The sequence below is a fragment of the Mirounga leonina genome, unplaced genomic scaffold (genome assembly GCF_011800145.1).
Source record: "Mirounga leonina isolate KUSES-001 unplaced genomic scaffold, KU_Mleo_1.0 Mir_53, whole genome shotgun sequence".
In the NCBI taxonomy this organism is placed as follows: Eukaryota; Metazoa; Chordata; class Mammalia; order Carnivora; family Phocidae; genus Mirounga; species Mirounga leonina.
The window spans coordinates 20,763,637-20,787,144 of NW_023270807.1; the positions used below are offsets into that span (position 1 = coordinate 20,763,637).

Here is a 23,508-nt window from a genome sequence, read left to right on the forward strand (position 1 = left end):
GATGATACACATGCTTGCAGCCTGGGTGGTCCTCCAAGAATCCCTGACTGAATGTGTCAAGGAGTATATTGTTTCCTCAGGAAACTCAAATCTACCTTTAAGCCTAACCATACTGTAACACTAACAATTAACTTGATCCTTCCTATATACCTACCTGTACCCTAACAGTAATAATCCTGCCTTTAAGCATAACCTAACATTAACCCCAAAAGTAACTCTGATTTTGTCGATAGCCATAACCCCATCCTGTGACCCAAAAACCACCTATAAAACTAAACCCAACCTTACCTCAAAACCTAAGCCTGAAAAGAACAATTCTGTCTTCGTACCCAAGCATAAAACTCATACCAACCATTTCTCTCACCCAAATCCTAAACTAACCTAAAACTAACCCCATATCTAGCTCTAATCTTACCTATAACTGTAACCCTAATATTAACCCTAAACCTGCATAACATAAACTCTAACCCTAACCACAATCCTAACCTCAAACTTACCTTTAATTCTAATTACAACGCAGACTCCAACCTTACTTATTGGTTCAAGGAACTATAAAATCCAGGACTGCATTTTACAGACAGCTGGATTCAGAGGTCCCGACACTGCCATCGGATCTGGTCTGTCTCGAACTCCAGACTCTTCTCATTTCTCTTTTGCTTCATTTTCAAGTTCTGAATGACAAGATGGCTGCCAACAACTCCAAGCCTATAACGTACTAGGTTCAACTATAGTGGAAAAAAGTCTTCCTCTTCTTTTGGTTGCTCAAGCCTAAATTCCAAGATTGGTTTAGATTGAACCGGGTTGACTTTGCTTGGGTCAAGGTACCATCCTTAAATAATGAAGACTAATTTGTAATGATGCTCTGATTGGCCAGCTCTAAAACACTTGTCCACTCCCAGAGAGAGGAACAAGGCCACTGGATGCACTTATATAAAGAGTGAGAAGCTTGAGGGATTCGCCCAAAAGAAAAATCAGGTCACTGTTCACAGGAGAAAGGGAAATAGATGCTGGATGGCAGAAAGCATAAATATCCACTACAAATTTTGAGAAATAATTTCCCTTCATTATCATCCAGCCTAACTTTCTAATTTTGGGAATGTGGATATTGTGTGTTTTACCATTTTTTAATGCAACATGTCACAAAGTTAGGGATGGGCCAGCCTCCCGAAAATGCAAAGACTACTAACTAAAGATGTTTAGAAAGGGAAGCACTGAATACTTTCAGGAATGTGAACAGTGACCTTCCTTCTTGGGCAGTGTAGGCACTTGCTATGAAAAACCGAGTCATGACTCTTTTCTTTCTAACTCTTTGATGCTAGTTATTTTTTTTAACCTGTGAAGTTATCTCCTTTCTCCTCCTAATATATCTACCCCAGATACACATATCCAAATTAAGGTATTAGATTGATTTTTCTAGTAATATATCCATCAAAAAGCCAGTGGGAAGAATACTACAAAATACAGTTAAGCATTTAAGGATAATAGTCTTAAATGTCCCTTATGTGTACTTTAAAATAATTACATTTGTTTTATTTTGGAAAAAAAATTAGCAAGAACAAGTAATTTGGGTATAATTTAAAGCTAGAGAAAAAACATTCTCTATAATTGATGATGTGAGAAAAATATATTAAAATTTCAGGTTTCTCCCATTTGTGTGAATGAAATGAAAAATTCATAAGGGAAGAATTTAATCAGTCAGTCAAAAATCTAAAACCATCAAAATATTATTTATTGCATACTTTCAATGTGCTTAGGACTTGAATGAATACATTTAAAAAATCTACAGCCTGTGTCATGAATGCGAATGAGTACAGCATAGTGGATACAGTTGGTCTTTGGTTCCTGACAAACCTGGGCTCTGCCACTTACTGCCCCAGGTGACTATTTCCATCCATCTGATTTTTCCACCTGAAAGATCCACTTTGATTGCAGCAATCAAGGTGAAAATGCATATAATTTAAGATACTTTTGTGAAGAATTTTAGCTTAATCTAGGTGTTTTTTTAAAGCAGTTTTTAAAGATTTATTTATTTATTTGAGAGAGAAGTGCTGGTGGGGGCAGGGCAGAGGGAGAGGAAGAGAATCTCATGCAGACTCCCCACTGAGTACAGAGCCCTGGGCCCATCTCACAAGCCTGAGATCATGACCTGAGCCAAACCCAAGCGTCAGATGCTTAACCAACTGAGCCACCCAGGCACTCCTAGGTGTTTTTTACTATATATTTTCTCTATACTTAAAAATGTCCCTTTCCCTCCAATTTTACTATATATATTTTCATGCTTATTTATTTTCTTATTTTTTTTAAAAAAAATTTAGTGATTTTGAAAGTGGGTCTCACAAGCTTGATTCTACATGGTTGTTTTTAAGACTATCCATTGTTTCATTAGTAAAGACATTAACTGCTTTTTCTCCCTCTTCCCTACTTTTACTTTTTCATGATTCCATATACTTCTTTACAATTTCCTTGATCCTATTATCAAAATTAAAATCTATAGAGTAATTTCTGATTTTTGCCATTCATGACAAGACATTACGTACAATTTTGACTCTTGTCTGCAATATATTGACTCTTCCTCTCTGCTCACTATATTTTATACTATATTATTATATATTCCATAAATCTTAATTTGTATGGTAGTTTTCAGTTTCCTTTGCATTTTGTATACATTTTTCAAATTATTTGTTATTCTATGATATAATTGGTTTCAATATTCAGCTGTAGTTATTCATACTTTGTTTTTTCAGTGTTGATGTCTTGGTTTTGATACATGTATCAGTTTTGTAAATACAAATTCTCCTTTCCCTGCAGAGAATATAACTTCACTAGCTTTGCAAATGAACATAAGATTGACTGGACATACAATTCTTCAATAATAAAATTTTACAATCTAATTGTACATACATTTTTTTCAAAGATCTTTGCATGTTAGTGCTGTGAAGAAATTATTTTAGTCAAACCTAATCGTTTTGCTTTTTGAGATGTAATATATTTTCCTCCTTCCTTGGTAATCACTTATATCTGATATTGTATGAACATATTTCATCTGCTTTGAATTTTATATTTAGAAAACATTTGTATTATTTCATATATTCTATGTATTATTCATATATGCTTATTCCTGAATTTTCTTCAATAGTACATATAATTCTTAAACTGTATGTCTGTCCTATTTGTTATCTTCTCTTACATAGTTTTTCTTTTTCTTCTGAATTCTGGGATGTTTCTCTGCTAGTGGTGGTTCTAGTTTCCAGTACCTCTAGCTTTTAAATTCTTCCATTGAATTTCAAGTCTCATTGTAATGTTTTATTTTTAATTCTTCTACTTTTTGTTCAGCTCCACTTCATTCATGAGTCCTTATTCTTCTTCCAAAGAGGCCACTGTACTCTTCCATTTTTGGAAAAACTCAAGCAAAATATTTCTCAAGATTTTCATCTGCTTTTTAGAATAATTTTTAGCTATACCCTGATTTGAGTCTTCAGTCTAAATTCTTTTTTCTTTACTCATATATTTTTCATCCCCCTACTGTTATCATTCATTTTTAAATTCAAGGGGTGATATCCAATTCCCGCAGTGGTAAGCTCCAGAGGAGTGCCACCTCCCCTTCCTGCCCACTTGAGTGCTGGCAGCTTTTATTTCTGATTCAATCTACAGTGTCAAGTTTATGAGCACAGTACCTATCTAAATTTATGAAATAGGTAAGACAGGCTTTGGGGACTAGTATTGAAGTCTTTTCTCTACAATCTATAACCTAGTGTAACTCAACTAGAATTAGCTACAGTTTTTAATTCTTGAGATAAAGTTGAGCCTAAAAGATAAAAGAGATTAAATCACCAAGCAAACATTGATTCTCTTCTTTGCTCTACACCTATATGCAATTTTTTGCTTGCATAAATAAGACTCTTATCCTTCTGCTTGTTTCCATGTTGCCTGCTTGCATGGATATAGAAAGAGTTGAGCTGATGAGAGTAGCAATTAAGATAGATGTTTGGTAAGTTTTCCCAAATTTTAGAGGATGACCATCTTCTTTTCTTTCTTGGTCATTGAAGCTACTTGTATCTTGGAATTAGGTGCAGGCAAAGCAAATGTATCAGACTTTGTCTTCTTTGGTGCCATTTGTCCTATTCTGCTTTAGGGAGAGAAGTACAAGCCCAAGAATTTCCATCCAGCTGTATCAGTGATGCAATTAGTAAAGTTCTGTTCAGACTTAGACCTTTGCTGTTCATTTTTCTTTATTTCTGTTTAGGTCATGCTAATTATTCTGGAAATCCTGAACAGAAAACTTAGAGAAACCGCATGAAAATACACATATGTTCATTTCCAAAACATGTGTGTGAAATTCTAAAAGTAAATTTCAATGATACAATTCTAATTTATATTGGAAAAAATGAGATGATTTTTGTACATTTATGAATATATTATTAAATAATAGACATAATGTGTAAATTATCCTTTTTCTTTTTTAGCTATACCAATTTATTAGTAGTAAAAAAAAAGCCATGCAAAACTAATTTTTCAAGAGAATAAATGAACCCATATATGACATATACAGTGCTTAGGAAGTATTTACATAAATCTAAGAGGTACAGTCCACCTTCTACCAAACTAGAGGTTAATTGAATATTCTGTATTTCAGGAAAATTTGGGGTAGACATGGTTTTTTTCCAGATTATTTAGATCCACATACCACACACAAATTTTATAACAAATATTAGAAAATTAAGTCAGAAATGTCTACTAACGTCTATTTATATTTGTTCAAATTTATATGATTACTGTTTTTATTGGTTTCAAATGTTTCTTGACCATAGATCTAAATAATAAATTTATTCAAGAAGCAATTTTAAGAATCTAATATTAGAAAAGAACTTGAGATAAAGCAATATTAGAGAATTAAAGAAATATCCCTGCACTCACAGTAGGGGTAAGTGCAAGGTTATATGAAAGTCCATAGGCTCTCAAATTTGGGAAGAAGAATGGAGTAAACTTTTCAAATCAAATAATATATTAATTAAATTTTAAAGAAAAGCTTTGATAATCAGGATAGTTTTTTTTTTCATTTCTATCTTTGCTTTTCAGGGAAGAAATGACACCTACTAGATGTATAGGTCTATCCCTTTTCTTTCTACCACCTATTCTTGTTCATTCCTTTTTGCCCATTAACAAATTTTAATATCACTGGAAATATGTATTGAATATTCATAAGCAAGATACCTCCTTTTTGTGGCGGTGATAGCCCTCATTAATGGAACAGTCAAACTGAATCCTGGACTTGATGATCTTTGCCTTATAAATGCTTAACTTTAGGAGCTGATCTATCTTCATAGAATGACTTTTTTCTGGATATGCCCTGTCAAAAGCATGGCAGGGACAAATAGTTTGGGGGGGCAACACTCTTATACACACACACATATACAGGTGCACCACTTGAGCCTTAGCAGTTCTCTTTTTATCTATGTAGTATTTGCTTCAACATCAAAGTTGTTTAAAATATATCTGAATTGTTTTAAAATGTGAAAACAACTGGTTTAGAAGTAATAGTTACCTTTTATTATTCAGAGTTCTCTAGGTTTTATTGATATGTCAAAATCAAAACTGAGAACAACATCATAATTAAATGCCCCTCTAAAATTTTCTCTATAAGAGATAAACTATGTACCCTAAGCTTTATAAAGAGACTATCTATATATGACTATATAAAATAAAATTTTTCTCAAGGATGGATTTTTTTTCATTTGTCCTATATACAAAAACTTATTTGACAAATAACCTGCAAAGCTAAAGCTTGAGAAATATTTTATTTTTCTTGATTCCTGATTGGCTATCTTATTTAACAATGATATTCAGTGGCATTCAATATTGTAGTCATTGTTTAGGTTTTTTGTTTTTGTTTTTGTTTATTCCCTAGTGGATCTATCATGTACCCAGTTGTGTTAAAAGAACGGGGAGTAGACAAATGAACTAGGTAGAAATAGCCACTGACCTTTTGGAGCTCAATTTTACTGAGAGTTGAGACAATCAACAAAAGTGATAAGTAAAATATGTACATTAAAATTTTAGATGAGGTTAGGTGCTATGGAAAAAAATAAAATGGGAGAGGGGTTAGGGAATGCCTAGGGAAGTATGGACTTACCTTAATATTGGATGGCCAGAGAAGTTCTTCCCAAAAAGTAACATTTGAGCAAAGATTTTTTGGAAGGGGGTAAGAAACCATGAAGATATCCTAGGAAAGAACATTCCCAACAAAGGAAACAGCAGGTGTAAAAGCCCTGATGTAGAATCATATCTGAGTTATATGAGGAAGAGTAAGGAATTAATGGCAGGGAAAAGAGATGTAGTTGAGGAACAGGTGGAATATCTGATAAGAACTTGTAGGCCATTATAAAGACCTAAGGTTTTTTTCTCCAGGTGAAATGGGAATCCATTAGGAGGATTTGAGCAGAAAAGTGAATGTAAATACATTTCACAGACTCACTCTGTGGCTGGGTTGAAAATATACTGTGAGGGCATACTAGATACTGTATCGACTCTACTTCTATCTGCTTCATACTTAACTCCACAACCCGACTTTCACTTCATGTGACATTTTGCATAAAGGCTTTTTCTATGTTCTAAGTACTGTAGGAGCTTAATCTGCCCACAAATCCAGCCGATTGAAAGTGCCATGGAGCACAGACTGGAAGCACTCTCAACATATGAGTCAGGGTAGTTAGTAGATAAATACCATGGGTCTCTCTCACTCCTTGGGTAGATAACTCTAAGTTGTGTGTTCTACAGTATTACTATGAGCACCTCCCTCTTAAGTAAGCTCAGGTTACTGGTGCCTTGTACCATGACATAATTTTTATTAGTTTTCCTCCTTCTGACCCCACTTCTTTGTTTCTCAACAGTGTTCTGGGGGAACACTTCCCAAATAAACTTCATTTGCTTGAATTATTTTCTTAGAATCTACTTCTAGGGAAACCTGAGCTATGACTGGGGCCAAGAGTGGAAGCAGAGAGTTACCTTATAGGCTATTGCAATGATTAGATGCAGGTTAGATGAAGGTGGGCTATTGCAATGATTAGATGCTAGCTTAGATGAAGGTGGGAGCAGTGGAGGTGTAGATAGTGAGAACTATCATACTTTGAACATATCTTGAAAGTAGAGCCAACAATATTTATTGACAAATGAACTTAAGGATGTTACCAAAGTTGTTGTCCAGGAAGTGGGAGCTGGACTTGGAAGAGTTCAAATTAAAAATACCAAAATTATATTTGAGTTGGAGATGTCTGTTAGCTATCCAAGTGGAGAAGCCAAGTAGGCACTTAAACATATGGGAATGAAGTTTGGTAGAGAAGCACAGGTTGAAGATATTTTTAGGGAAATATCAGCAGGTACATGGTGGTATTTAAAGTGGTGAGCCTGGATGAGATCACTAAGTGGGTGAATATATAGAAAAGAAAACACCTAGGAACTGAGATGTGATATACTCCAAAAAAAGTTAGAAAAACAATGAAACATGAGAGGAGATTGAGAAGAATGGTCAGTGAAGAAGAAATCTAAAGGAACCAAGATATTTAATTGTTTTAAGGAGAGAGTAATCAGCTGTGTCAAGTGCTACTGATAAATAAAGTGAGATGGGAGAGGAGAATGGGCGGTGAGATTTAGGACTGTGAGTGTCATTGATGACCTTAGGGAGAATGTTTTTGGTACATTATGAGGTAGGAAGAGGACAAGTAGAGTGGATTCAAGAGAGAATAGAAGAGAAATTAGAGACATTGATATAGAAAATTCCTTCAATGAGTTTTACAATTAAAATAAAATAGGAAGTGCTTGGAGGGCAGAATACCCTCAAGAGTGATTTCTTGAGTTTTTTTATTTGTTGGTTGGCTCATATGTTTGATTTTTAGGTAAGAGAAATATCATCATTTGTATCATTTTTTTTAAGATTTTATTTATTTATTTGACAGAGCGCACACGCACACAAGGACGGGAAGCAGCAGGCAGAGGGAGAAGCAGGCTCCCCAGTGAGTGGGGAGCCTGATGTGGGGCTCTATCCCAGGACCCTGAGAACATGACCTGAGCCCAAGGCAGACACTTAGCTGACTGAGCCACCCAGGCACCCTCATCATTTGTTTTGTTATCCATATTTTTAATCCCTACTCTGGCTACCTCGTATAACACATCTCTATTGTTAAGCTATTATAGTTTACTTAGCCTGAATTTTCTCATACACTTATTATTATATTTGCATTTTCATTTAAAAAAAAATCATGACTTTTTTACATTTGTTAAATAATATTTACAAAGTTTTTCACTTACTGAAAGCATTTTCTCATCTTTTTTTTGAAGACTAGGGCCTAAATAAATATTTATTAAAACTTTGAGAAGCATTTAATAAGACTAAGAGAAGGCCAAGTATTGGTTGAAGAAAATTTCAGGTATTTGGTAGTAGAAAGGAAGGACTAAGTTATGGCTCAAACAGTTTTAATATAAGTGTGGGTGTAGTTATACAAATTAACAATTATTTTTTATAAAATTTAAAAATTTTATTTGTATTCATAATATTTGAAACAATTAGAAATTAGAGAATCACTATGAATGATTATAAAAATGTGAAGTTGCAAGACAATTATACACAAGAAATGATCTCATAACTGAGGTTACACCTGGAAATTTTACTCATCTTCTTTGAAAGAAAAATATTTATTTTATGAAACAAGCTATGTGTTCAAAAGATGAGCTAAGGTAAAGTGCAAGAAAACACAGATTTTCTTTTTTTTTTTTTGAAAAGAGATTTTTCAAACAAACTGGATGTAGTGGAAACTGTGTGAGGCTATTAAGAATTTAATAAGCATCTGGTTTATTTTAAAGGAAAAATGCATGCAAGGAATATGGTGAAAAAATAACATCTACCTATCAGGATTTGCAAAAGCCAAAGATGCTTTTAAAAATAGCAACAAACTGAGAATTAAGTTTCATGTCCTTGGCTCATCCTAATGATATCAAAAATAATGGCTGCAAAAATAAGATATGTAACATTTATTGAAAACATGAAAGGTTTTATATGCATTATTATACATCAGAAAGATTTTATCTTTTAATTAATTTTGGAAACGTTTAACATGACCTGTTCCTCTTAAAAAGATCACATCAGAAAAGGCAAAAATAATTGATGATTATTATAAAATAAATGTTGTATGTGTGAGAATTATCATTGACTTAAAGTAATTTTTCAAGTTCAAGATTTATCATGCAGTAAGAAAAAAATTTTTGTTGAAAAGACAGGAGACCTCATTATATTCCTGTTTTTACACCGAATGGATATGTGATCATATGAAATATGCTTAACCTTCTTGGCCTTGATTTGCTTTTCTATAAAATGAGAGAACTGAAGATAAATTCCAACATACCTCATAAGTCAAATAACCCTGGCATTTAAATATAGAAATCTGTAGATTTTCGAGATTAAGTCCCCTTACCATACGTTATAGCAGGGTTGAAAATTAATACTGAATTCTCGCCAATTTATATTCATCAGAGAATAATGCATTTCGCTAATAAGGTCAGGACAGCTATTTTACATGTGTGTGTTCCTAGCTTGTAAAATAAAAACTCTCAATTTTTAAAGCATTTGTCGGCATTCTAAATGAATATGTAATATATAAAACAAAACATTTTCTTTGCCTTGGACTCATTTAAAGTAGAAATTAATAAATTAAAGATTTGACTATTCCATGAATTGAATGATTATTTCTCTTTACAATGGTTTCCATATCAAGCCTGAAAAATGTGATTTCTTTTAAACTTGCCATTTGAAATGAACTTAAAGTCCTATTAGATTATGAGATGTAGGAAACAAGGACCAAATTCATACTTTTGTAGAGTTGTATTAGGACAAAATGGTGGAAACAACAGGGAGAAAATTGTAGCTTACAATAGAGAAGAATGTATAAGAATTAAGTGATAGAATAGGCTGGAATGATGACATCAGCTCCTAAACACTTTAAATGTTTAAACAATTCACTGTAATAGGGCTATTGTACTAAAGACTTTTGCCTTGAGTGGGAGGTCAGACCAGATGACCTGTAAAGTTTCTTCTAACAGTCAACTAGAACAACTCTCTTTTTTTTTTCTATCAGTTAGAAGTATCCAGTATCAAGAGAAGGCATGCAATAAACTATTGCTGAATGTCTGTCTGTATTAGTTTTAAAAATATGTTACAACCTCAGATATTAAAAGAAATGGTTTGTAATCTGTGTGATCCTAGAACAAATTTACCTTTTAAAATCATGCCAACATTTCTTGTTTTAATATATCTTCCTTGGATCTAGCTGAGCTTTAATGGCATCATCATGGAATATGGCTTGAGATTTATATATGGAAAACTTGGGAACAACTATGGATTGCTACCTTAGTGAGGCGACATTTGATTTTTTTTTATGTTATGTTAATTACCATACATTACATCATTAGTTTTTGATGTAGTGTTCCATGATTCATTGTGTATAACACCCAGTTCTCCATGCAATACGTGCCCTTCTTAATACCCATCACCAGGCTAACCCATCCCCCCACCCTCCTCCCCTCTAGAACCCTCAGTTTGTTTTTCAGAGTCCATCATTTCTCATGGTTCGTCTCCCCCTCCGATTTAATCTTTTTTTTTTTAACTTTTTTTTTTATTTGAGAGAGAGAGAATGAGAGAGAGAGCATGAGAGGGGGGAGGGTCGGAGAAAGAAGCAGACTCCCTGCTGAGCAGGGATCCTGATGTGGGACTCGATCCAGGGACTCCAGGATCATGACCTGAGCCGAAGGCAGTCGCTTAACCAACTGAGCCACCCAGGCGCCCTCCGATTTAATCTTTTTAACCAGAGCTAGTTTTTATTTAACAAAAGATGCAGAATTCTGAATTTTACCTGAAAACCCCCATTTAAGAATGTATTACTCATAAATTTGCCTCTTGTGGCCGATTAGATCTAATCCTGCAGAGATATATATTCAGATGGGAACAGGAAGGTTATTCCAGGGTGTTATCCATGTCATCTATTGATTTCTACTCTGACTCATATGGATGAAGTTGCACCTCACATTTTAAGCTGGTATCATTCTTGCCATTTTCTGCTGTGATGTGTAGTTCAGAACCTCCAGATTAAATCTGTAATGGAATTCAACCATGATAAATATGTATAAGTGTACTTAGATGGACTCAATGATGAGCTATGTTTTAATCAACATCAGGCTTAGATGAACTATGTAAATGAAAGAATCATGCATTAAATTGTCATTTGTGCAAGAGCATTACTTACTAGGTTTCTTGATGAGCTAAGCAGAGTACATAGAATACAAGGACTAGGTTGAATTACATTGCCATTTTAATCATGTCTTTTGGGCCTTAACTCAAGGCCCAAATATGGGTACTGCTGCTGAAGCATCTCTCAGAAAGAAGATGTGAAGTACTGAAAAATGTTTAAAATAATTGAAAAATTATTTTTATTTTACTTACCGTGATTATTTTATTATAGATGTTTTTTCAAAGTTAACTCATTGCATTTAAGTTTTGTGCTATGTTAACAGAATAGTAATGGATATCAGACTGTTTTCTAAATCCATTAAAGTAGAACCCCCAAGGGAGTTCTGAACAATTATATTCTTCCATATATTATTGGCCTGCTTCATGAGATAATGATTTAATTTCTAGGCTACCTGAATTCATGTACTAATGAGTCAAATAATAAAGGAGGCTTAATCATGCTATTTAAGTGTTAGTGGAAAAGGTTTATCAATCAAAAAAGTTGGCTTAGAGGAAGATTATAGAATCCCTCATTGAATGGAACAGTTCTCCCACAAATGTTCTTTGGTTTATCTTTCAGCATGGCACCATTCTAAACTATCTAACTCAGCATAGCTTATCTTTCTTTTTTTTTTTTAAGATCTTATTTATTTATTTGAGAGGGAGAGAGAGTACATGAGCAGGGGGGAAGGGGCAGAGGAAGGAGGAGAAGCAGACTCCCTGCTGAACAGGGAGCCCAATGCAGGGATTGATCCCAGGACCCCAGGATTATGACCTGAGCCAAAGGCAGCTGCTTAACCAACTGAGCCACCCAGGCATCCCAGCATAGCTTCTCTTATTTTAACAAATAAAATACATAGATACAGAGGATTATTAGAAATGTGTTATTTCTTAGGCTGGTGTAATCATAGATATAGTTTGCCTATATAATTTGAATGATTAATATCATGAATAACACAATTATTAGAATAGGAGAAGTCTTTCGTTTGTTAGTGCTGTAATAGAATTTTGGGTTTTTTTTCCTAGCTCAAAAGTACATCTTTTGGGGGGACCTCTTCTCCAAAACTATATGACTGGATGGCCAGCAAATACCAACTCTGTAGCCCTGTAGTTCTGATCTTCATTGAATAGACCAGGGGTGGACATCTGCCCTGGGGTCACTCAGATATTTTCTTCTTAAAATTTATATATGAACTGAGAAGCTTAGCTCATCTCTGACATCACTTATATTAAAATGAGACAGGTACTCATATTCTACTGTTGCAGGGGGGATCTGAGAAACCCAGTCCACAGAGAGAACAAAGAGAAGACTAAAATAGTTAAGCAAGGGCAGGACAGAGAACAAGACACAGAGATAGGGCCCTGATGGTTTTCTATTTCCTGATCATAGTCCCTTTCAATGGCCAGATATGAACATCTCTGGGCTCTGTAAGGCATGCTTGCATCCTTATAACACATTTCTACTTCTTTTCATATGCTAGAGTTGGTTTCTTTAGCTTGCAAGAGAAAGACCTTGACCAGTACAGCTTGACTTTGCCATATTCTTTTGGATTTAAGAGCCCTTTTGGACATCAATTGACATTGTTTTTACTTGTTAAGAGTATTATCAAGTCTATTTTATTTTATAGAATTTGATTGCTTCTCTGCTTTTTGGCTGAGATCAAGTGTATTTTATAGAATTTGATCATGAGGTCATAAAAATAAATAAAAATTATAAAGGTACAGTAAATTTCAAAGTATGAATGTCCTGGACCTTCAATCTTACAAGTATCTTGCAAATGATTATAATTCATCTCGATAGGGGCACCTGGGTGGCTCAGTTGGTTAAGCGTCTGCCTTCAGCTCAGGTCACGATCCCAAGGTCCTGGAGTTGAGCCCTGTGTCGGGCTCCTTGCTCAGTGGGGAGCCTGCTTCTCCCTCTCCCTCTGCCTGACACTGCCCCTGCTTGTGTTCTTGTGCTTTCTGCCAAATAAATAAAATCTTAAAAAAAAATTCATCTCGCTGCCAAAATGCTTGCAAGTAATACTCTGTTTGGTTCTGGAAAAGACATATTGCCTAAATATTGGTGGGAAAAGATGGACCCTTTTTTTCCCTATGCCTAAAATCTCCATTTTGCTCAGTATTTAATTTAATTCAAGCCCTATGTGTTTCCTGTCCCTTTCTGTTGTAGGTGGGGACAAATTACAAATGCCTTGGTATTTTTAAAAGCCCTTCATGACCTAGTCCCATCTTTTATGACCTTCCTTCCAAACTCTGCCATCCAGGCTTATTAAATTTCCCTCAGATCCTTGAATGTGCCATTCTTCCCTGACGTTGAGCCTTTGCACATACAGTGATCTTGATGTGGAGCTGCTTGGCCGGCTCTTACTTCTCCTTTAGGTCTCAACTTGAATACCCCTTCCTTTGGAAAGCTTTTAATAATTCCCAAGGTACTGGGATATGTAGTCTCACAGCAAGCTGGACTGTTTACAACACCTACCTTATTTTATTGTTATTATTTGTTCAATGATATCTCATCACCTGGCCCATGAGTACTGTGAGAGTAGAAATCATGGCTATCTTATCCCCTCTTTAGCACAAGCTCTCTCTATAAGAGCTTAACAGCAACTAATGTTAAATTAATCCCCCACATGAAGAAATACCTGTCTTTACAGATATCTGTATACTGAATGTCCAGCACTTGTTCATAAATTCCTATGCCAGTACTGAGGATGCAAGATGAATATGACATATCCTAAGCAGTCCTCCAAAGCTGCAGTTCTATCCTAAGTATGAGGTTTGCTTCTAGTGTGAGTAGAGGAATTTTGATCCTTCAAGACTATATATCTTTGGAAATGACACTAAGGTGGACATGGTTAGATACCTACTCATGCCATTCCCCGTTTTTCCTTACTAAAGGCATCCCAAATTTGTTCAAGTAACCATACGCTTAGCTTCAGTGATGAATCATGATTTTTCTAAAGCAACGATATCAATCCTGTTTCCCTTTCCCAATGACTGGTTTGGAGGTGGACATGCCAATAACTTTTGGTAAATTGGGTTTAAATTTTGGAGATTCTAATAAAGGTTTTGCTATCTAACAGAAAACAAAAGCAGCACCAGGAGAAGAGCCTTTCCTGACTTGGATGCAGTTATGAGACAGTATGATACCAAGATTTGAGGTAGATATTTTATAACTAAGTTTAAGATAAAAGTCATACACTGAAATGGCAGAGTGGAGGAATAGAAAGAGATTGGGTCCTTTCTATTTCACAGTGTTGACCCGACCTTGAGACAGAATTTGTCTGGATTCTTGTTAAATAATAAGTGTCCTTGAAGTTTAAGCTGTTCTCTACTAACAAACACATCATAACTGATGCAACATTTCCTTGGTCTAATCAAAATTTACCTGGCAAGGGGTTGCCTAGTTTAAAAGTCCAATTATTTAGACATCCTAAATAATGTCAGTGCCTCAAAGAGATACTAGAAAAGTGCTCATTTGTTTAATGGGATAACTTGCTATGCTCTTTCATTGGCATTATAACTGTGAATCTTGGTTTCCATTCTGGTGTGGATCAGATTATGGCTGGGTGACTCTCAGGGAAAAGAATAAAATTAAAGTACATGAAAGGAAAGAGAGGTAGGAGGAGAGCGGGCAGACAAAAAAAAAAAAAAAAGAAGAAGAACAGCAGAACAAGGTCAAAACCTTGGTAGGAACAAGAAGGTGCCAGTACAGAGCATAAAGCCCTGAGGTATTGAAGAACTTGAGAAGGTAGAATGGAACAAAGAAGAAAGAACATGAAATAACAACATGTACAGCTTTGGTGGGTACAGAGGGTGCTGGCTGTTTATTAAAAGTCAAGTTTCAATAAGGTGACAATCTTATGACATCTTAAGATTTTTAACATATAAAGCAAACAACAGTTATTTAAATTATTTGCTATGGGTTTTGCCACTTATTAAAAATGTGGGGAGAATTTAAAATGAATAAGTACCTGCACGGTGACATCAACAAGATGTCAAACAACAAGATAGAAAGCCCCAGATGCCCTTCTTCACCCAACAGACATACCAACTCAACAACACATGGGCCAGTTTCCTTTGTGACAAATTCAGAAACATATTAACAGGCTTCTATATTCCAGACAAACATGAAATGAGCCACATCAAAGCTGGTAGGAAAATTTGTGGCACTCACTCACCATAGCCCATTTCACAGCATGCCACAAAGCAATTGGAAAGAAATTTCTCCCCTGAGAAAAAAGAAGACTGAAATGTGTGTCTAACATTCAGACTTCAGAGGCCTGCCAAAGGATCTTGTTTCTGCCTTACCTAAATCTGAGCACTGACAGGGAATGGCACCAGGTTGGGGGCCACTGAGAAAAGAAGCAATGTTTGGACTAGCATGCATTTACTCACCAGAGTCCCTCCCCCTGGTTTAGTGGGGAATGAGCAGGAGAAAATTTCAAACAGCCAGTTTCTCCCTGCACAAGGAAGGGGTTAGAACATATATCTGAAGTTCCAGCTTCTTTGGTGACTGCTAGCAGCACTAGTTTTTGCCTTACCTGTCCCAGAGCACTGATGAAACCCCACATATTCTAGATGCCTGGGGACCACTGAGAACAAAAGAGAGCTAGGCAGCTTGCTACTTCTCCAAAAGACCCACAATACAATAGACAAGCACCAGAAGGAATAAGAGATTACAATCTCCTGGAAAAAAAAAAAAAGTGTGGGGGGGGCAACTATCCCTAACTAGGAATTTACACACACACATCCAGAAGACTCATCCATAGACAAGGTTTGATAGGTCCCCAGAATCTCTAAATGGGCTGATTGGTGAAAGCCTTTTCCTGTACAGAGCCAGTCCAAAATGATTGAATGAGATTGTTTTTTTGTTTGTTTATTTTTGTATGTTGTTTTGTTTTAACATGTAGATGCCAACACGGTTACAAGACACAAGAAGAAACAGGGAGATTTGGCCCAATCAAGGATATTAAATAAATCCAGAAACTGACCTTAAATAAACAGAAGTGTATGATTTATCAGAGAAAGAATTCAAAATAAACATCACAAACACTGTTCAATGAGCTCAGGAAAACCATGCATGAAAAGAATGAGAATATTAAAAAAAAGATAAAATTTTAAAAAGAACCAAACAGAAATTCTGGAAATGAAGAATATTATAATTTAATTTAAAAAATTGTTAGATGTGTTCAATAATGAATTTGATCAAGCCAAAGAAAAAGTCAGTAAACTTGAAGACAGGTCATTTGAAGTTACCCAATCAGAAGAGCAAAAAAAAATGAATAATGAAAAAGAGTAAAGAAAGCCTAAGGGAATTATAGGACACCATCAAACAGACCAATATATGAAAATGGATGTCCCAGAGGGAGGAGGGAGAGAGAAAGGGGCAGAAAGCTAATTTAAAGAAATGATGGCCCCAAATTTCCCAAATCTGGGGAAGAAAATGAACATCCATATTCATGATGCCTTAAAGATTCTAAATAGGAGAACCCAAAGAAGACAACACTGAGAAACATTAAATTGTCAAAAGCCAAAGACAAAGAATTTCCAAAAGATTAAGAGAAAAGTAACTCATCATGTGCAGGAAAGCCCCCATAAGACCATCAATGGATTTCTCAGGACCAGAAAAGTCAGCATTCAAAGTATAGAAAGAAGGAAACTACCAAGAAAGAATACTATACTTGGCAAAACTGTCCTTCAAAAATAAAGATTATATAAAGACTTCCCCAGAAAAACAAAGACTGAGGGAGATCATCACCACTAGACCTGCCTTGCAAGAAATGCTAAGAGAAGTTCTTCAAGTTGAAATGAAAGAACACTAAACAACACAAAAACATGTGAAAATATAAAACTCACTAGTAAAGGTAAATAAATAGACAAAAAATGAATAATACAATACTGTAATGGTAGTTTGTAAATCATTTTAATTCTATTATAAGTTAAAAGTATTAGGAATAAATATGACCACAAAATATGTTAATGGATACATAATGTGAAAAGATGGCAATTGTAACATCAACAACATAAAGTGTGTGTTGAAGAGAAGTAAAAGTGTAGAGTTTTTGCATGCAATTGAAGTTAAGTCGTGATCAGCTTCAGATGGACTTTTATAACCATAAGCTGTTTTATGTAAGCCTCATGGTAATTACAAAGAAAATACCTAAAGAAGATACACAAAAGAACAGAAAGGAATCAAAGTATATCACTACAAAAAGAAAAATCAACAAACCAAAAAAGAAGTCATCAAGAGAGAAAAAGAGGGACAAAAACAAACACTGTAAGACAAAAATAATCTTATTACAAAATAGCAATAGTTAAGTCCTTCTTTATAGCAATTACTTTAAATATAAGTGGATTAAACTACCAACAAAAAGACTAGCTAATTGGATTAAGAAAAAAAAAAAAACAAGATCCATCTAAAAGATGTGTACAAAAGACTCACTTTAGATTCACAGACACACATAAGCTGAAAGTGAAAGGATGGGAAAAGATATTACATACAAATAAAATATTAACCAAGAGAGCCTTACTTATATCAGACAAAAGACTTTAAGTCAAAAACTATCACAAAAGATAAAGGACATTAAATAATGATAAAAAGGTGAACTCACCAGGAATATATAACAATTATAAATATATACACACCCAATATCAGAAACAAAAATATATGAAGCAAACATTGACAGAAATAAAAGGAGAAATAGATAGCAATGTGACAATAGGATATTTTAGTACTTCACTTTTTTTTTAAGATTTTAATTATTTGAGAGAGAATTCACACAAGAGGGAGAGGGAGAGAGAGAATCTCAAGCAGACTCCTCACTGAGTGCAGAGCCTCATGCAGGGCTCAGTTCCACAACCCTGAGATCATGACCTGAGCTGAAACCAAGAGTTGGACGCTTAACTGACTGAGCTACCTAGGTGCCCCAGTACCTCACTTTCAATAATGAATAGAACATCCATATAGAATATCAAATAATGAAACGGAAGACTTGAACAACACTATAGACCAAATACACCTAACAGACATATACAAAACACCTCAGCATAGCAGAACACATATTCCTCTCAAGCACAATTTGGAACATTCTCCAGGAGAGAGCACATGTTAGACCACAAAATATGTCTTAATAAATTTGAGCTTGAAATCATACTAAGTATCTTTTCTGACCATGATGGAATAAAGCACAAGATCTAGAGGAGATATTTGCACTCCAATGTTTATTGCAGGATTATTCTCAATATTCTCAGCATTATTCTCAATAGCCAAGAGGTAGAAAACCACCTAAGTGTCCATCAATGAATGTATGGATAAGGAAAATGTAAATTATACATACATTCATTCATTCAGCAATGTTCAAGTACCCGGTAATGCCAACACGGTATGTTATAATTCCATGTGCATATACTTATATTTTTCAGATGAATGAAGAATGATGCTGTAATTAATAAACTGTAAGTGTATTTAAACATTTTACTATAATTAAATTGAAATTATAATTATTTTATTAATCAACAGAAACTAAAATATAATTTCTATTAAGTATAATAACTTCTTTTAAAGTATAACTACTATTAAATGCTTTTGGCATTCTTTGCCTTATATAAGAGTTTTTGTACTTAAAATGCTTGATAAGCCCTACTTCACATGCTTATCATTGACAAAACATTTTCATTCCATCCCTACGACACTGAGAGGCCAGACTGTTTTGTCCTTACTTCACCGAGCATCAGTGTGTAATGAGAGGGGTAAAAAAGATGATTTTAATTTCAGGGACATTGGGTTATGGAATCCATGGGATATTTATAAGAGTAGTAGTTATCAAATGTCACCATGCATATATCTTTAGAGAGTGTGTTGAACCTTATGCCCCCTCCATTGTACTCAATTTTCTCCTTTCTCATTCTCCTCCTTTTTCTTTTTTTCCTCTGTGGCTTCATAAGCTTCATTAAACCCATATTACAATATAAGATGATTTATTATTTTTTTAATATAAGGTGAATTAAAGTGCTCTAAAGTGCTTTCTATTTGTTCAGGATGGAGTCAGAAAGAAAAAAAGGGAAGTTTAAGGACACCTAAATTCATTGTACTTATATTCAATCTCTGAGCTCTATGGGCTTGTGGAGTGATGTCAAATTCCAGAAGATTGTTTACAGTATCAAAGATCTAATGAAAACAGGACATAGATATTACTGAAGCATTTTTTTCATTAAAAAATAGCTGGTCTTATTTCAAATATAATGCATCTACTTTATGAAAGTGATAGAACTTAAATTTTAAATATGGGTGAAGTAAAACAAAGAAAAATTATCATAATCTAATATTAATCATAATTGATGTTTACTGAGTATTTCTTTTGCATGCCAGGCATTGTTCTGTTACTTGGATTTCTTCACTTAGCCCTTACAGCATTCTATGAGGTCAGTACTATTTTTATCCCAGGGTTACCTTTATGGCTTAAGAGATTTAAGTGACTTAGATAAGATTATACACTAGTAGTAAGTGGTTGACACCCACTCAGTCGGCAAATATTTATTGGCTGTTTACTAGAAGTCAGACATAGAGATGTCAGTGTGTGTTATTTCTGTTAATTTTTACATTAATTCCATGTGGTTGGGATTAGTGTCCCCATTAGTTCTAGATCATTGAAATATGTTGACCAAAGTCACAGAGCTATTATGTATTGGAACCTGAATTGGATATCAGTTCTATCTGATTCCAGTTTCTCTCCCCCATTTCTTGAATGTGTTTGTGTGTGTGTGTGTGTGTTTATGTGCACATATAAAACCCATCCTAATTTTCTGTAACATAAAAAGCATTAATGTTCTCAGATATGTATTTGGATGGGGAATTTGGTACAGCATGAAGAGCTATTCTTGTACAATATATCTAGCAGTCACATGGAATTAAATATTTGAATATTGGTTGTCTTTGGATGTTCCTATAATTGTTTTCTAGTCCTATGAAAACTGGATTATTCTGAGGACAGGTACTGCGTCATATGCATCTCTAGTTTACCCGTGATGCATAGTACCTGACTCAAAGTAGATGCTCTTAGTTATACTTGGTGACAAAAATGGGAGGAATTAAAAATGGAGAGCCAATTTCTACTGTGAACAAGGAAAGGAGAAAATGGAAAGATAAACAGAATTAAACTTAAAATGAAATTGAGATTTAGGAGTGTAGATAAATCTATATAATGAAGATATCAACATCCCAGTACAGAGAGTTCAGAGAAAATATATCAAGGTGGACATAACAATTATTATTTATCCAAAAAAGTAATGATTTGACAGTTGGAAAACAAGACATTATTTAGGCACTGGTTAGAGTCTGAAAGATGTTTCAGTAGGTTAGTTTGTTTGGGCCTGAGGCACTGTGGTGCAAACAGACAGTGAGGAAGGAGTCAGTTAAGATTCAGAACAAATGCAGAAGTCGTGGTTGAAGTAGCAAGAGGACCACCAGGAAAGTGATGAAGAACAGACTCAGCAGAAAGAGCATGTGGACGTATAGCATAACATGAATAATGATAGAGCAGGGGAAGATCAGACAAGCAGAATGGGGGCAAAAACAAGGGTTGAAATTTGTATATAAGAGTTAAAAGAAGTTTAAACCTGGCGAACAAGAGTTTTTTGCTTCCAATTTGGAAAGAAAATAGAGAGTTTAATTATAAAAATCAAAATGTGAAAGTTCGATATGTGATAATACAGGGTTTAGCCACCCTTAGCTTGTGAATTCAGTTGGTGATGTTTAAAACATCACTAGCTTGAAAAGTAGACTGAAATGTAGGACTTCCAACACTGTATGATCTGTGACTATTGAGAAGTCAGGCCATAATATTCATTACATCCATTATTTTGCATTGAACCCACAAAGATTTCTTTAGTAAACTACTAGTTATAATGCTGATAGACCTTATAAGTAAACCAAAACTTTTTCCAATAACATGTCACAATATTTTGCAGCAAACTAATAACCCCTGAGATTTCATCTACATTCCACTTATCTGTTGGGGTCTCATTCAACTTGCTGTATCAAGTGAAAACTTCTTACACACAAAGTTCTCTTGTATTCATAAACCTTTTTAAACACTTGAATTTCTTTATCTTTATTCTAAAATGACACCTTTAACCACAAAATAGCTGAGATTTTTTCATGATCTCTCCATCCCATTTTATTTTATTATTATTTTTTAAGATTTTATTTATTCATTTGAGAGAGAGGGAGAGAGGGAGAGAGAGCACGAGGAGGGGGGGAGGCAGAGGGAGAAGCAGACACCCCGCTTAGCAGGAGCCCGAAGCAGGGCTCAATCCCAGGACCCTGGGATCATGACCTGAGCCAAAGGCAGATGCTTAACCAACTGAGCCACCCAGGCGCCCTTCTCCATCCCATTTTAAATTCTGTAGTATCAGTCTAGATATAACAATGACTCAGATGTGACCAATGACCATAAACTTCACAAATACTTTGTTTTTTTTTTTTATGGGTGGTATTTGCACCAGTAACTCTAATAATAATAATAACAGCAGCAACAACAAGGAAGAGTTTGAGATGACAGGATCTTTAGAGCTTCATTACTCAAAGTCTAGTTCATAGACCAGCAGCAGTCATGACTTAATTCAGAAATTTCAAGAATTTTTTCAAAATGTATAAAATGGTTTAAAGAAGAGTTTATGCATGAATTTAAAGGGAATCCATTTAAGCAAACTAAAATGAATTTAACATGTACAATATGGTTTACAGAGATGAGGGAAATTATATTATTTTTTCCTGAATTGATCTATCCCGGCATGTGCAGGGGAAGTATTGAGGGAATGACATCAGAACATTTTTCACTATCACCCATCATAATGACTGGCATATATTAGTTACTATATCATTTTCCACTTAATATAAATGGAGACACAAATACTTGAAAATGGATTAAAATAATTCAAGCCACAGTACATGATTTTGTATTTTGCACAAAATGAATGATCATATGGCAAAACATGTGTAAGTTATTTTTGCAAAGTGGAATATTATCTTTAATAAATATGTGTTGAAATAATGAATTAATGATTAAGAACTCATTCAAAAACTCAAGTGTGGCTCAGTCTTCTGAATGCTACTACCCAGGGAAACAGTTCAAAGACTTCCTTTCTAGTTCATTTCTAGCCAACAAGACCAAGGCCCATACTGCATATTGGCCTCTGTATCTTTCCCTGATTCAGAAACAGTCAACCCTTCAAATCCCAACCTGTGTCTGGAATGGCAGAGAATTTGCTGGAGTTCTATACGAAACCTGTATTGGGGGCTGTGAGAAGTCAGTGAGAAAAATCAGATAATTTAATATTTTCATGATTAGCCCAGGTAATTGCTACTTCCCATAACTACTATACTCCTGGGCTCTTTCCCATGCCACCTCCAGACTATAATGTCACTCAGAGATGTGGTATGAGTAAGCACTGAGAAAAAGACATAATTTAGTTGAAAAACATAGTCCCATCAATGTTCTACTTACACTAGCATCTATACACATTTTAGTAACTAAGCAAAAGTCTATGAAAATTATAAATAGCACTCCCTTATAATAATAGGCATAGACTTACATGTTCTATTGAGTACTTTTTAATCTTTGACCATCAGAATTTTCATTTTTTTCATTTTTTAAAGTTACTGTAACAAAATTAAACATGTGGAGAGAAAAATACTCTCTTTTAAGAAGAGAAGCAAGAAAAAAAAAAGAAGAGAAGCAAGAACAAAGTATCCATATGAAATTAAACATATGGAGAGAAAAATACTCTCTTTTAAGAAGAGAAGCAAGAACAAAGTATCCATATGAAATTATACAGTGGATCATTCTTTTTTAACGGCAAACAGAATTAAAGAAACACCCCCTTTAACAACTAAAAGTGTTGAGGTTGTTGATTTATAATTCAAACCAAGGCACTTATATTTTTTAAGTAAAGGAAGCAAGAGTCTGTACCAACAAATGTCTGCTTCATGTCTTTTCAAATTAGAAATGTATGAACCTAATATAATAGGTTCAGTTATTATAAAGTATTATTTGACCAAAAAAAAAAAAAAAAGGAAAAGAAGAAAATGCAATAAACTCAGCCATTAAAGGAAAGAGATTGCCAAGACTTGCAAAATTCTGAGATAAGACATCATGGGCTTATTTTGACAAGGCGTCCCTTTAATAAATGCTGTATCATCCTAGGTGACTCTATCTTCAATCATATATTTTTTTTGT

The 23,508-nt window shown here is 34.6% G+C and overlaps 1 protein-coding gene across 1 annotated transcript in view; it reads left to right on the plus strand.

The window, feature by feature from the left end:
- The window catches only part of HCRTR2 (hypocretin receptor 2), a 111,263-nt gene that overhangs the window by 21,696 nt on the left and 66,059 nt on the right, over positions 1 to 23,508 (plus strand). The gene's annotated exons all lie outside the window — the stretch shown is intronic.